The following is a 14,200-nucleotide window of genomic DNA, read 5'->3' as shown; positions in this document are numbered from 1 at the left end:
CCATGGGCCGATTTCGACCTTCCTGGACGGGCTGTCCAGTATGCAGCTCAGCGTCGCTACTTCCAGGGGACGTATGACGTTGTGGTGTATCTGGGCGAGAGAGTTGCGATTTAGCACTCTACTGAGTCTTTTATAGTCCCTGCTCGTCCCCCACGGCATATGTTGAAACAGACAGACATGGGAGTCCATTTCGGTGGGTTGCCAGCTGGTACGGATTGGCAGCGTCATACCCATTCGAGCCGGAGTTATGGCGAAAGTCACATATCGGAGGAAGCACAGGTATATTTTGTGCCTTTGATTTGTTCTCTTGATAGCCCCCTAGCAGATTTTAATTGCCCAGGTTTTGTTTTGACAGGCTACAACAGCGGCTAGGGATTTTGTGCCTCCACCGGTGTCTATCACCTATCAGGGGTCTTTGGGCAGGTCGAGGAGATGATTCCTCTGGCTCCTGATCCCTGGCGCTTGATAGAGCAGTCAATACCTCATCAGTAGACTTCGGTAAGTCTTTCATCATTATTTTGTGTTTGCATAGATGTTTTGATTGTTTCTCACTTCATTGCTTTGACAGTTTCCCCGCGAGGTGATGACGAGGATGGCGAGAGCTTTGGACGCCTTTCATTATCAGCTCGTGAGATTGAGTCACCGAGCTAGGTGTCGTGGAGACGATGGTATGGTGGTATTTCTTTTGACTTTATTGCCTACTTTACTTATTTATTTTGCCATGCTTGACTAGATTCGTTTTTTCTATTTTAGCCTATTCCTCCGATGCGTACTCGTTCGAGACCTAAGACTCGGAGGGAGAGATCCGAATCTGGCTCAAGGCGTCGCCGTACTTCGGCAGAAGCCAGGGTGGTCGAGCGGAGTCAGACCACACTATAGTAGTAGAGGATTCCGACTCTTCGTCATAGGGTTCTTAAAAAAGGACGACTGGCCAAGGAGGCGCGACATCGACTCCTCTAGCGGTTGGTGGGACGTATGAAGTCGGCTTATCGTCGCACCAGTCGTAGAAGCCTTAGCAGTTGGGAGTGCAGTCGCAGGGTGAGGGAGGTGGACTGGCCCTACACTCTCGATCCCGACCACTAGTGCTCAGACTGTTGGCGAGGGGTTGACTCCATGGACTACACAGTTTTTTAATATGTTTGGGGTTCCTCCCCATTTGCGTCCTCCGCCATCCTAGTTGTACCTGTATATATTTTTATTTTGACTTTGTAGGACTTTGCTTATTTTGACTTGACACTCATGTTGGACACTTTGTATATATCCTATGATTACTATGTCTATTTTATCTTTGCATTTTTTATTTTTCATTTTGTGTGCATATGAGTGTGAAAAATTATGACTAATTTTTACGCAAAAATTTCCGTCATTTTTATTATTAATGGAGGGTATCCGACTTTCTCCCCCAAAAAGAAAAAATGAAAAATAAAATCAAATCTGAATAAAAATGAGCTTAAAGTTATTTAAACTTAAAATAATCAAATATGGGGTAAATGTTTGGATAAGATTTAAAAAAAATAATGTGTGGATAAGGCTTTGAAAATAATCAAAACTGCACAGTCAAAGTACAGATCCGAGTCAAAGTCGGATAACATACGGTCAGCAAAGCGCGTAACCCTGACGCGGAAAAAAAAATCTGTCGCGACGTGCTGACCCCTATCGCGGCGCGACAAGTTTGTCGCGGCGCGCTGGTTCTATTTATCCGAATTCTTTCGGGATTCGGTTTGCGTCAGTTCTGTTAATAAATAGCCCCCAAATCCGTCGATTTTCATACAATTCGAACTGAAAAAATAATCTACTCTTTAATTTTTCATAATGTCTAAGAGTTTTAGCGATTTTACTCGTGAGTGGTGCTGGTCTTTGACTACTAAAGAGAGAAAAGAGCTTGACTTTTTTCACAAGGGGGGTTTTCTTGGGATTAAAGGGGTAGATCTTGACATAAACTTCATTCATACCGCCTTAGAATATTGGGACCCAGACACCCATTGCTTTAGATTAGGTCATGATGAAATTTTCCCTTTACCGGAAGAATTTGGTGCCATCCTTGGCTTCCCGTCTTTAAATCTTGCAGTAATTCCTAAAGTTAATGAATATTATTATAAAGATTTTGAGCGTTTTCTTAACCTTAGGGACAGGGACTTAAAAGATATAGTGCATGGAAATGTTGTTAATTTGAAAGAATTTGCACGCTTTTATTTTGATAGACCACGCTCGGAGTCCTTTCATGTTTATAAGAGAAGAGCTTTTCTCTTTTGCATGGTTTGCAAATATCTCCTCAGTAGTGGTAATATTCGTCAGGGTCAAGCAATATTAGTGTCCGTCATAGAGCAAATTGAATCAGGGAGAAATCCAATGCCATTAATTGTTGGAGAAACGATGCTTAGCTTAGAAGAGCTAAAAAAAGATCCAAAAGCACCTCTTCGAGGTTCTCTAATTTTTTTACAGGTAGAAAATTGATATTTTTAATTACAGAAATCATAAATATAATTTTGTATAGTAATGTTGACTATTTGCATTGAATTTTTTTGCAGGTATGGATAATGGAGAGACTTGAATTAATCAGTCCTCCTCACAATATTGAAAAATATACACCAAATTGCTTTGTAAGAAGGAGGAAACGCTTCTCCATAAAGATGGGCCACCGGGAGTGGAGTAGAATTTTAAAACCTGCGACTTTGCTATCAAGTGGGTTGTTCCTTGGTGGAAGATTGAGAAGATGGTTGGTGTCAATAGCCACCTTTTTGCCGTCTTCCTAGCTTGTCCAATTTGACCTTTTATTACCCTTCTAGAGTGAAGAGACAATATGGACTTGCTCAAACCATTCCCTCCGGAGATCTATGTCGCCCTTATGAATTTCTAGTATCATAAGACATAAAGAGGTTTGATGACTATTGGTGTGCCAGACCTTTGTGGTATGTTGTTACTCAAAACGTACCTCCTTCTTTGTCTAGGGATGTGAAGCAATGGTTATTTGGTAGATCTCAAAAGGACAAGAACAAAGTCCGGAAGTTGAGTAAGACCAATGTGAAAGACTGCCTGGGGGATAGAAAAATTCCTCCTAAGGAGCGCTTAGGTGAGAAAGTTGAATTCAAGACTCCTGTCATGCCTAAGAAGAAATGTACTACAAAGGGTAAAAAGAAAAGGAAGACTGACTCTGCAGAAAAGAAAATATGGGTTGAAAAGAAGCACAATGTGATGGCTATTCGAGAAACTATCAACTCCAAGATTGTGTGTAGGTCATCTAAAGGATCCCTATTGGTAAAAGAGATGGATGATGATGAAGAAGCAGAGAAGAATTGGAAAAGGGCCAGAAAAGAGAAGATAGATTAGAGCATTGCCTTTACTATTAATTTATTAGCGAATTTTATTATTGTTTTTTTATAAGTCAATTTAAGCATTTATTTTTAATTCCATTAATAATGTAATTTTATTTTTATTAATGCAATTTTCAGCTTTTAAATTAAATTGACTTCTTTTTTTTCTTTTTTTTTTTAAAGGCCAGGCGATCCCATTTGTGTTGCCACTCCTTTCTTCTTTCCTAGAGTCATTCCAGGTTAGTGTCCTTGCTTTCAGAGTATGCCATTAACTATCATGTTCGAATGGAGGTCGTAGTGAAGAGGGGTCTTTTCATCTTCATTGATAAAAGAGACCTCTTCTACATTAAAGCCCCATAGGTCTTCATCATTTTAATCGTGCTCCATATTTATAATTGGTTTATCAATTGCCTTAATTCTTATTGTAGAAGCATTGATAGTGATAGGAATTCCTCCAGCTATGGCCTTCACTTGTTGATGAAGGGATGAAGGGACGGCCATAAGGTCGTGAAGCCAAGGGCGCCCTAACAACAAGTTGAAAGAAGCCTTGACATCTACCACTTAGAAAGTAGTAGCATGTTCAATGACGTCTGCCGTGACATTCATAGTGACGGTCCCAAGAGCTTGGCGGCGAGTGTTGTCATAAGCCCTTATTCCTTGTGTAGATGGAAACAAATCTTCATCTTTTATTCCTAACATCCTCGCAGTTCGAAGTGGGCAAACATTGATTGCTTACCCGTTGTCTACAAGAGTCATTGGGACATTCATTCTTTTGCAGATTACTGTGAGGTTTAAGGCCTTATTATGCTTATCACCCTCTGGAGGTAAATCTTTGTTAGAAAAGGGGATTAAATTGATGGGACTTGAAAGGTAACTCGTGAGAAAATTAGCTAACCCCTCAGGCGTGGTTTCAGAATATATAACTACTTTAGCCAAAGCATCTATTACTGCCGTTCTATGCTCACGGGATGTGGCTAATAATTTCCTTACATTCATCTCAACCTTAGTCTTCTTGAGTTGTTTCATAACGTCATTGTCTTCGATGATGGGTGTGGGAATTTGTGGAGTAGTAGGAATAAGTTGTGTTATAAAGGGAGGTTGTATTATCCCTGATCTTGTGAGGACATCTATAGGTGAGTCTTCTTCATTCCAAATATCGTCTACCGGATAGATTGTGGAAAGTGGAGTTTCTTCCAAATCTTTGAGGTAGACATCCTCATCATCACTTTCCCAGATTCCATTGATGTTAGTATCTTTTTCTGGAGTTATTTGTACTAACTTCTTCTTATCAATTAGTCCTTGAACTAGATCTTTGAACTTAAAACAATGTTCAATGGTATGTCCCCCATATTGATGTTATGGACAATAGAATATGTCTGTCCTTTCCAGTGATTCAAAAGGTCTTTGCTCGAAAGGTTTAATCTTCCCACTCTCGAAGAGCTTTTGAAACATATTTGCATAAGTGGTCCCAATTGGAGTGTAAGACTTGTTGCTCCTTTTGGGTTTTTCGACCACTTGGAGAGAAACTGGTTTTCTCTCATTAGTCTTAGCAATCGTCGCCTTTTCCTCATCACTCTCACTTTGAACTCTTTTTAGACGGTCAAGGAGTTCACGACAGATATCACTTGCTTCTTTTATCGTGTTTATGAGGTTCCATATTTATCCTTTACTAGCAAGTGATTCACCTATAATGTGTTTCTTGGCATCAAAAAATATTTCCTCCTCTTCTTCGATGGCAAGAGTCTCTTCAATTGGTTTAATAAGGGTTGTTGGATCAACATGATCTTCCTCATCAGAAATAGAAGAGTCTGAAAGTGGAGCGTTATTGATACTTGGTTTCTTGCTTGCAGGCGGCAATGGAAGTTTGTTGTTATCAATGAGGTCTTGAATAGCTTCCTTTAATTTCCAACAATTTTCAGTAGGATGGCCCCTGCCTTGATGGTTTTATTCGTGTGCATTGGGGTTCCAACTAGCCATTCTCTTTTTGACTGGTGGGTCCCCAAATGGTCCAATGGGAGTTATAAGACCTTTTGCATGTAGGCGATCAAATGCGGTGTTATAACTCATGCCAATAGGTGTGAAGTTCCTCTTAAATGGCTTCTTTTGTCCTTAGTTGTTCATAGTAAAGACCTCATTTAGACTAAAGGTGCTAAAATTATTCGAGTGGGTAGTTTTGGAAGGAGAAGGATTGTCGTTCTTCTTTCCTTTCCAGCCACTGTTGGAGTTATTAGCAGCTTTTTGCTTTGCAAGGTCATCCTCAATGTTGATTCCTACGTCATAGATGGCCTTGAAAGTATTCAAGTTGCTTTGATATTTGAGATGCTTAGAGTACTTTGCTTGGAGATTCTTAATGAACATCCTTACGGATTTTTTCTCAATAGGCACCTCAATCATTTTAGCTGAAGTTTCCTTCCACTTATTAATGAAAGAAGGAAACCCTTCATTCTCCTTTTGTTTCAACATCTCAAGCTCTCTGTGGTCAGTTTCGACTTGGACGTTACATTTGTACCTATCTATGAAGCGTTTACTATGCCATCCCAAGAAGAGGTTTTCTCCTTTTCAAGGGAGAAGAACCATTAATAGCAAACGGTCTCTAAAGATATTGAGAACAGAGTGTGGAAAACTTTCCTGTCAATCCCATTGATGTTCATTATGGTTTCAAAGGCCCTTAGGTGAAAATAGGGGTTGTCAGTTGGTTTAAACTTTCGGATGTCATTGGCATTGAACTTCTGCGGAAGAAGTTCTTTGTCCACTAAGACCCCTTGTGTGCTAATCCCCTGAAACTTATAATCATTGGAAAGCTTGGTCAAGCTTTCCTCCATTCGCTCCATTTGTTGTTGTCTCGCAGGGTCTTGACTTGAAGAGCTAGGGTCTTCATCATCTCGGTCAAATTGACGAGGTTTTTCCTAAGCTCATGACTTCTTGTTGGGTTGCCATTAGTATAAACTTTTTTCTGTGTCTGATGTGCTTATCGAGAAGTAAAACTTGAATAAAGGTGTTATCTTTGATTAATCACCCCTCTCTTCTTGACCAAGTACTGTAAATTAAACTATATCTATTTTCATGACTTGACTCAAATTGACTTTGACTTTCTTGGTTTTAAAGGCAAAAGGCAAAAATAGGATACAAAAAATAGGATGCATATTTTTGGGGATAAAGTATAGGGTTCAAACAACATGGTTATGTTTGGAGGATTAGTATCCGACTTACCCCCCCAAAAATAATGACGGAAAACACGCACACACAAGATTCTCTAAACATGGTCTAGGTGTAACATACATATAAAGTGTGTAGTTTACAAGTGAGTAAAAGTGACATTATTCGACTCTTGTGTAAGACCATGAGACTAAGTGCTTAGACTCAATTAAGAACTTAATACGGTTTATAATATTAATAAATTGATTAAACAGACTCGGCGTGAGGACTCAAGTAGAAAACTGGACCATCACTGAAACGACGGAACTGTCGCGATGCACCAGCTCTGTCGCGGCGCGCCATTTCTGTCGCATCGCGCCAGACACTAACGTGTCGCACCACAGACCAAACTTCAGCGTCATAATTGAAACATCAGTCCGGGTCTGTTTCCAGTATTCTAGCTTAGAGGGAAATTCCTAAAGATGTACTAAATCAGGTTCGATCAATTTATTTAGACTTTGAAAACTCATATTAATTGGTTAATTAATTAAGCGAAGTCCTTTAGTCATTAATTAATTTATTTAAACTCAAACACAAGTCAAACAAACGGTTAGAGTAAATATGCACAAACAAGAGATACATAAGTAGTCAAGTAAGCACAATATGATGCAATGAAATTGCAACCTAACCATGGCTCTAGTTCTCTAAAGTTCAAGGATAAGGGTTAGTCAAAGAAGGTCCATGGTAATGAGTCTATGGTCTAGTTCTCTAAATGAGCGTTCAATTAGGTAGATGGAGCGTGAATTCCCAGAGGATTATGGCCGTATGTAGAACACAAATGGGTTCAGAAAAGAGAGAAAAACTTAGTTAGGAAGTAGAATCGAGCAAACAGTACTAGAGCTGGTCGAAACAAGAAGATAGATTTCTGGCTTGGTATTGGAAGAACATAGCGAGAGACAACAAAGTATGTCGCGAGACGATGACTCTGTCACCATGCGACATTGCTGTCGCATTGCGATAGAGCCATCACACTACAATAGGCTCTGTTTTCTCAGCGCCAGTTCCGACATGCCTCATCAGCTTTCTGTTCTTTGAATTTTCCAGTTTTTCGCAGCATTATTTCGATCCTAATTGTGAAAGATATTTTCCAAATTTCCTATTGTAAAAATCCTATGTTTTATGCTTATGCCAATAATGTCAATCAAAATTACGCACATGAATACTTAGAATTTTTCGAGTCTCATTCATTCCTTCTAAATTATTGCCAAAATAAATTTTAGGAATTAAAATAGAAGTCCTTCCCACTAGAGTCGCCAAAAACTGTAGGGAATATTTCAAGCCATCCCATACTTGAGCCCCACTGTGATCATACACTTAAGTACGGTGGCGTCCAAAGGGAAGGAAGCTAGTGCAAAAGAATCGCCAACAAGTTTTAGGAACTTGTAAACCGTTCACAGGTACACCCCTTCACGATCTATGAGATCGCTAACTCCATAGTGGTCTGGAACCATGACTGGATATTCGGGGATGAAGGTACAAATCCAACCTAAAAGAGATTGAACCTGCCCTAAAAAGGCCTCTACTTTATTCTTCTCATATTCATGTGCGCTTTCTGAATAACATACAATCAATATATTAATCCTAAACCTGTTTATCTATGTTGGTTGAATACTAATGCACAAATAAAATTATTATTGGTGATCACTAGAATTAAAATCACATTAGCCTAAACAAGATTATTAATTATCTTATTAAGCGTGATTACAAGTACAAATTCCCTTTAATCCTGCAAGAGAGGGTGTGATCAAGCAATAACAATATCAAGCAACATAACAACAATCATCATCATAATATTAATCTCAATCTCATCAAAGCATAATAATATTATTAAGATCCTAGGCATGATACTAACAAGATTAATAACAAATGCTAGCATGTCACTAAGAAATAAAGATCAAAGCTTTAACCCTAACATGATACTAACATGATAGAAGAAAAATAGGAAGCAACCTAAAAATGATACTAGAAAGCAATAAAGACATCCTAACATGATACTAGGAATCAATATAATCTAAGCATGATTTCTATATAAAAAGATTAATTAAGCAATTAAATTACTTACATCGATGCTTCGTATCTCTTTCTAATAACAAAATACAAACGTTAGTAACTTCAAGGAAAATATTAAATCAAACAATTAATTTAAATAATTGAAATAGGGATTTGGGACCAAACCCTCAGAAATTATCAACCTTTCACGTCTAGGGAGAAGGCAACTTCGAGTTTGGCTAAGTGTTTCTAGAACTCGTGAATGCGGTATTTTGTTTGAAAAGGGAAAGCTTAGAAAAGGGAGAAAGAAAAGTTATTGCTTAAGAGAGAGAGAAAGATGATTGATGATTATTGATTGTTGATGAATAAAACGAGGAAATACGACCCTATTTATAGATAAAAAAAGCCCGGAAACGATCAGAAAAAGACTGAATCCTATTAGGAGTAAAACTACCTCTGTCATAGAACGACAGAGTCCGGCGCGATGCGACAGCCTTGTCATTGAGCGCCAGTTTTGTCATTCCGCGCTGATTCACGCGTTTTTGTAAAACTCATACGGAATCCTTAATCTAATTAAATTCGACTAACAACGTCCGTACTTATCTTTAAAAACCAGATTTGAGTTTTTTTTTTTTTAAAAACACTTGTTTTAATCCAAATAGAATTCTTATTTTCATAAAAGATATAATTATTATTCTTAATCTCATTAGTACTCAAAACAAACTCCTAGATTATTCTAAAAAATTAAAATCAATCCTAATAATTTTAGGAATATTAATTAATGGGCCCTCCACTAGATCATTGGGCCATAAATCCATTTCATACCCAATTTAGTATTTTGGCCATAACTTCCTCATTATTCATCGAAATTGGGCTTATAATATATCGTTGGAAAGCTCTTCTCGAGCCCAACCCAACTACACTATTATTGGGCCCTTATTATGGACTAAATTGGATAAGACATTTTCAATAAATAAAGTACATTTTGAAAACAGAAAGAAGGAATTTTATTAAAACAACCGCATCACAAGACTTTTCACACTTTCACTTCGTTCGAATAATCAAATGACGCAAAAGGTACTCATCACTGGGTTTGGTTATTGGGGAGACACAATCAGGTGTCTACAGCTTCCATAAAACATATTAAGGCATGCCCGGCTGTAGAGTCGACCAGACTGTCGATCTTTAAAAGCAGATAACTGTCCTTGGGACATGCCTTCTTCAAGTTTGTGTAGTTAACACACATTCGCCAGGTACCGTTCAGCTTCTTTACAAGCACAATGTTCGCAACCCAATCAGGGAAGTTGCATGGCCGAATGAATCTAGCGTCTAACAGCTTTTTTACCTCGGCAGCTGCCGCCTGACTTCTCTCCTCGCTGTGATTTATTTTCTTTTGCCAGATAGGCTTCTTTTTTGGATCCACGATGAGTTTGTGGCCAGCAAGATCCGGGCTAATGCCTGGCATCTCTTCCACTTCAAAGGCAAAGATGTCTTTGAATTCCTTCAGTAGGTAGTGCAAGTCTGCACCTAGCTTTGCAAAAGCAGTCGTCCCCACCTTAACAGTATGCTTCAGATGGCTGTCATCCAGAGCAACATTAATGTGATCACCAGCCGACTGGGGACGGAGTTCATCTGACCGTTCCCTGGTCAGTGATTGCTATTGCTTCTCTTTTTTCACAGCCACCAATTGGCTGGCCTTTCTCTTTTTGCCAGCTGCTGCTGGAGCAGGCTCGGCTTCCTTGAGATCGTCAAGGTCTATTAGCTCCTCCCCTTGGCCGGCTGCCATCACCGTGGGCTTGACATCCGAAAGATAAAACTCTCGGGCCATCTTTTGGTCCTCGTTCAAGGAGCTAACAGAGCCATCATCCCTTTCATACTTATCCAGCATGAGGGGGGCGATGATGACTGCATTGGACTCGTTTAGAGTCGGACGCCCTAAGATGAGGTTGTAGGCAGTCAGCTCTTCAATGACCTAGAACCGGACTACCATATGGCATCCTTTTCCTTTCTTTCCCAATCGGATGGGCAGATTGATTTGGCCGACTAGGTATACGACTCTACCCCCGAAATCGATTAAGGGGTGGGAGACTTTGTGTGGGCTGTCAGGCTTGTACTTCATCCTTGACAAGCACTTGTAGCTGATGATGTTAGAGGAGCTACCAGTATCGAACAGAATCCGGCTAATCAGTTAATGGGCGATCTTGCATTTAATGATAACTGGATCATCATGCGGCCGGCAATCCGCAGTCCTTTTCAGTGATGACGACCTCAGGGAATTTACTGGTAGACGCCTGACCATAATCGACATAGTTGACGTCCATCTTCCTCAAATGATCCTTGGTGCCCCAGATAGTAGGGCCCCCTCTAGCAAAGCCACCTGCTATGGTGTAGATCGGATCTTTATCAGTTTCTAAACTACGAGTAGGCTGGGCAGTCTTTTTGGACGACTGCCCCGGGTTTGTCTTCAAGGTAACCTTAGACTTAAGGATGTAGGACTTCAACACCCCCTGATCAGTCACTCGATCTAATAGCCGCTTGAGGCTATAGCAGTCGTTGGTGTCTTGGTCGATGTCCTCATGAAAGTGGCAGTACTTGTTTTTGTTCCAATTTTTGGCGGAACCTTTCATTATAGCCAGCTTTTCAATTGTCTGCTGGTCTTTTATCTCCATGAGGATGGAGTAGCAGTCTTTATTAAACTCGTACCTTGAAAGGTATGGTTTATATTCTTTCTTTTTCTTCTGGGATGGCAGATCAGAGTCATCAAACGCCCAGATCTCTTTTCTCTTTTTGCTCTCTTCAGCCATGGGAGCCGGCTAAGCAGGCCGACTCTCCTTTTGTTTGTTAGACTTTTTAGAGTCCGACTGGTTACTGGGCGAGCAGAGGTCGGTCGCCTGTATATAGGCTTCCGCCTCCATCAACGCCTCCTTGAGAGTGAAGACTCTTTTTCGGATGAGGTCGAACTTAAAAGCTGACCCGTCCTTCAGACCCTTAAAGAAGTCTGTGTAAGCGACTTCGTCAAATAGTCCTTAAATTTGGATTATCACTAGATTGAACCGCCTGACGTAGGAGCAAAGCCCTTCTCTCTCTCCCTACCATATGGTGCTTAAATCAAGACTTGTTTTATTGGTAGGGATGTTCATTAAGAAGTTGGAAGCAAACAAGAAGGCTAGCCTCTTGAAGTTATCAATACATCCGGTCGACAAGTTACCGAACCATTGTTGGGCAATGCCCTTCAATGTAGCCAGAAAACTCTTACATCAGTAGGCGTCATCCAACCCCTGCAACTACATGAGGTTGGTATAAGCCATAAGGTGGTCCTTAGGGTTGGTGGTACCATCATAGGCACCAACCAAAACATTCCTAACCTTGGCCGGCTGTGTCACCTCAGTTATCTCCTTGATGAACGCAAAGGGTTGTTCACCAAGTTTGAGTAAACGGAGCTGCTAGTCCAGGGGCTGGACGTTGTATGCCGCTTGACCTCCAAAGAGGGTCGGTTGCATGTATGGTGGGGCATATTGCCCGTATGGAATCTGAGGCACATACGGGGCTAATCCAATCATATGAGGGCCAGTATGGACGGTCTTGCCGCTTGAGGACTCTCATGAACAAATTGGAAACACCTTACCGAGGTATTCTTGAAGCTATCTAGGAAGCTCGACGTTGAGGCCGACTCCGACAACTGCTGGTTCTTCCTCTGCTTGATGATGTGTCGTGCATCAAAAAATGATTTTTTGCTGCCATCCGGCTGAACGTGCCGAATGACCTTCCTTATGCCCGTTTGAGGCAAAAGAACTTTGGACCAGTCGATCGCAGTCGCGGCCTTCTCCTTTGGGTGTGGATAGGCTGCCTGTCCCTGACTGGCTTTCTCCTCTCAGCCTGAGGAGTCTTCTTGGTCGACAGACCCTTGCTTGAGCCAGCCATCTTTTTGTTGATCAAGTCCTTGATCTCTCCCTTAAAACTAGTCATGAATTTCATGAGTTCGTCTCTGGTAATGAGACCTTGTTCTTTAGCCGTCTAAGATTTTCTAGTCGGCTATCTGGAAGGTTTACTTGAACTTGCTTGACTGTCGCCCCGTTTCCATTTTATCTCTAGGACGGATGCGTTTAGAGATTAGTGACCCATCAAGGGCTACATGGGTTTCAACTTCAAAGTCGTTGTCTTTGTCATGGTCTGAATAGACCTCCCCATCAACTCTAAGCTGGTTGGGTTCATGTGGCGCTATAGACTCTTGAACCATCTTAGAGGTACTCTTCACATAGACGGCGCCAAATGTTTCGGGGTTTTTTGTGGCCTGCGGGAGAGTTACAACACCAAGACTTGCAAAAACACGGAAACTCTGAATGGTCAGAGTTTCGCCTTCAACGGTCAAGTTAGTAAGCGTTCGGATTGAAAATGCGCGAAAAGTAAATATCTTCTCGGATTTCAAGATCAAGTGTTTTCTCTGTTTTTTCGAGAATAATAAATGATGTAATGATCGTGAGGTTGCCCCAATAATTGGGAGAATCTCCCTATTTATAGAGTCCTAGAAAGATGTGCCCCTGTCCTAGGGTTTGATGACCTAAGGATTTGGGCTGCGCCATTTTTCGGCGTCCTCGGGAATTGGGCCCTGAAGGCCGCCAATTCCTGAAGGGGTATCTGCCTACCATGTGTCTTCCCCGGTCGGTCCATTTGGAGGCCTTCCTAGGGTGACACGTGTCAAGCTCTTAGTGGACCACGTAGTAGGGTAAAAATACCAAAACAGGTTGGTTCCTTCAAGGATGTCCTGTAGTTTGTATTTGGTGTTTGAGTACATGGAGCATGATTTAGCTAGAGTTGCTGGCAGTCCAGATATTAAGTTTACAGAGCCATAGGTTTGTGACAATCCATCTTTGTACATAAGTATGCTATTCATCTGGTGTAAAACGTGCTAAGCTTGTTATTTCATTCCAGCTCTTTGTTTAGTAATTAGATGTATTCATAATTGTAGGTAAAATGTTATATGCACCAGCTGATTTTTGGACTAGAGCACTGTCATAATCTTGGGGTTCTTCACCGTGATATCAAGGGATCAAATCTTCTGCTTGCCAATGGAGGAATACTTAAGATAGCTTATTTTGAATTGGCTACCTTTTTTGATCCAAACAAGAAGCATCCTATGACCAGTCGTGTTGTCACTCTATGGTACCGAGCCCTAGAACTTCTTCTTGGGGCTACTGATCATAGTGTTGGCATCGATTTGTGGAGTGTTGGCTGCATTTTGGCTGAGTTATTGGTTGGGAGGCTTATCATGCCTGGTCTCACTAAGGTAATTATATATATATATGGTTGAGTTATTGGTTGGGAGGCTTATCATGCCTGGTCTCACTAAGGTTTATATATATATATATATATATATATATATATATATATATATATATATATATATATATATATATATATATATATATATATATATATATATATATGATAATTCAATCTTTTAGAGAATGGTGGGTTGTTTTGGGTGATTTTTTTTTGTGATTAGTAAATTATTGGTGAGTTAATTTGGATGAATTCAATTCATATTTAGGAAATGCATCGGGTTTGTGGAATTTGGGGAAGTTTTTCTCTTCTCCATTAAAGCGTCAATTATCTTTTTAATTCCAGCTTACTTTTTCCCAATTTTTTAGTTGCTTTGCATTCACTAGTAGAAAATCGTATTTGGACACCGGTTCTAAACCGGCTTA

Source organism: Chenopodium album, chromosome 16 (genome assembly GCF_948465745.1).
Source record: "Chenopodium album chromosome 16, dcCheAlbu1.1, whole genome shotgun sequence".
NCBI lineage: Eukaryota > Viridiplantae > Streptophyta > Magnoliopsida > Caryophyllales > Amaranthaceae > Chenopodium > Chenopodium album.
The sequence above is the reverse complement of the archived record's forward strand: the minus strand, read 5'-3'. Positions refer to the sequence as shown.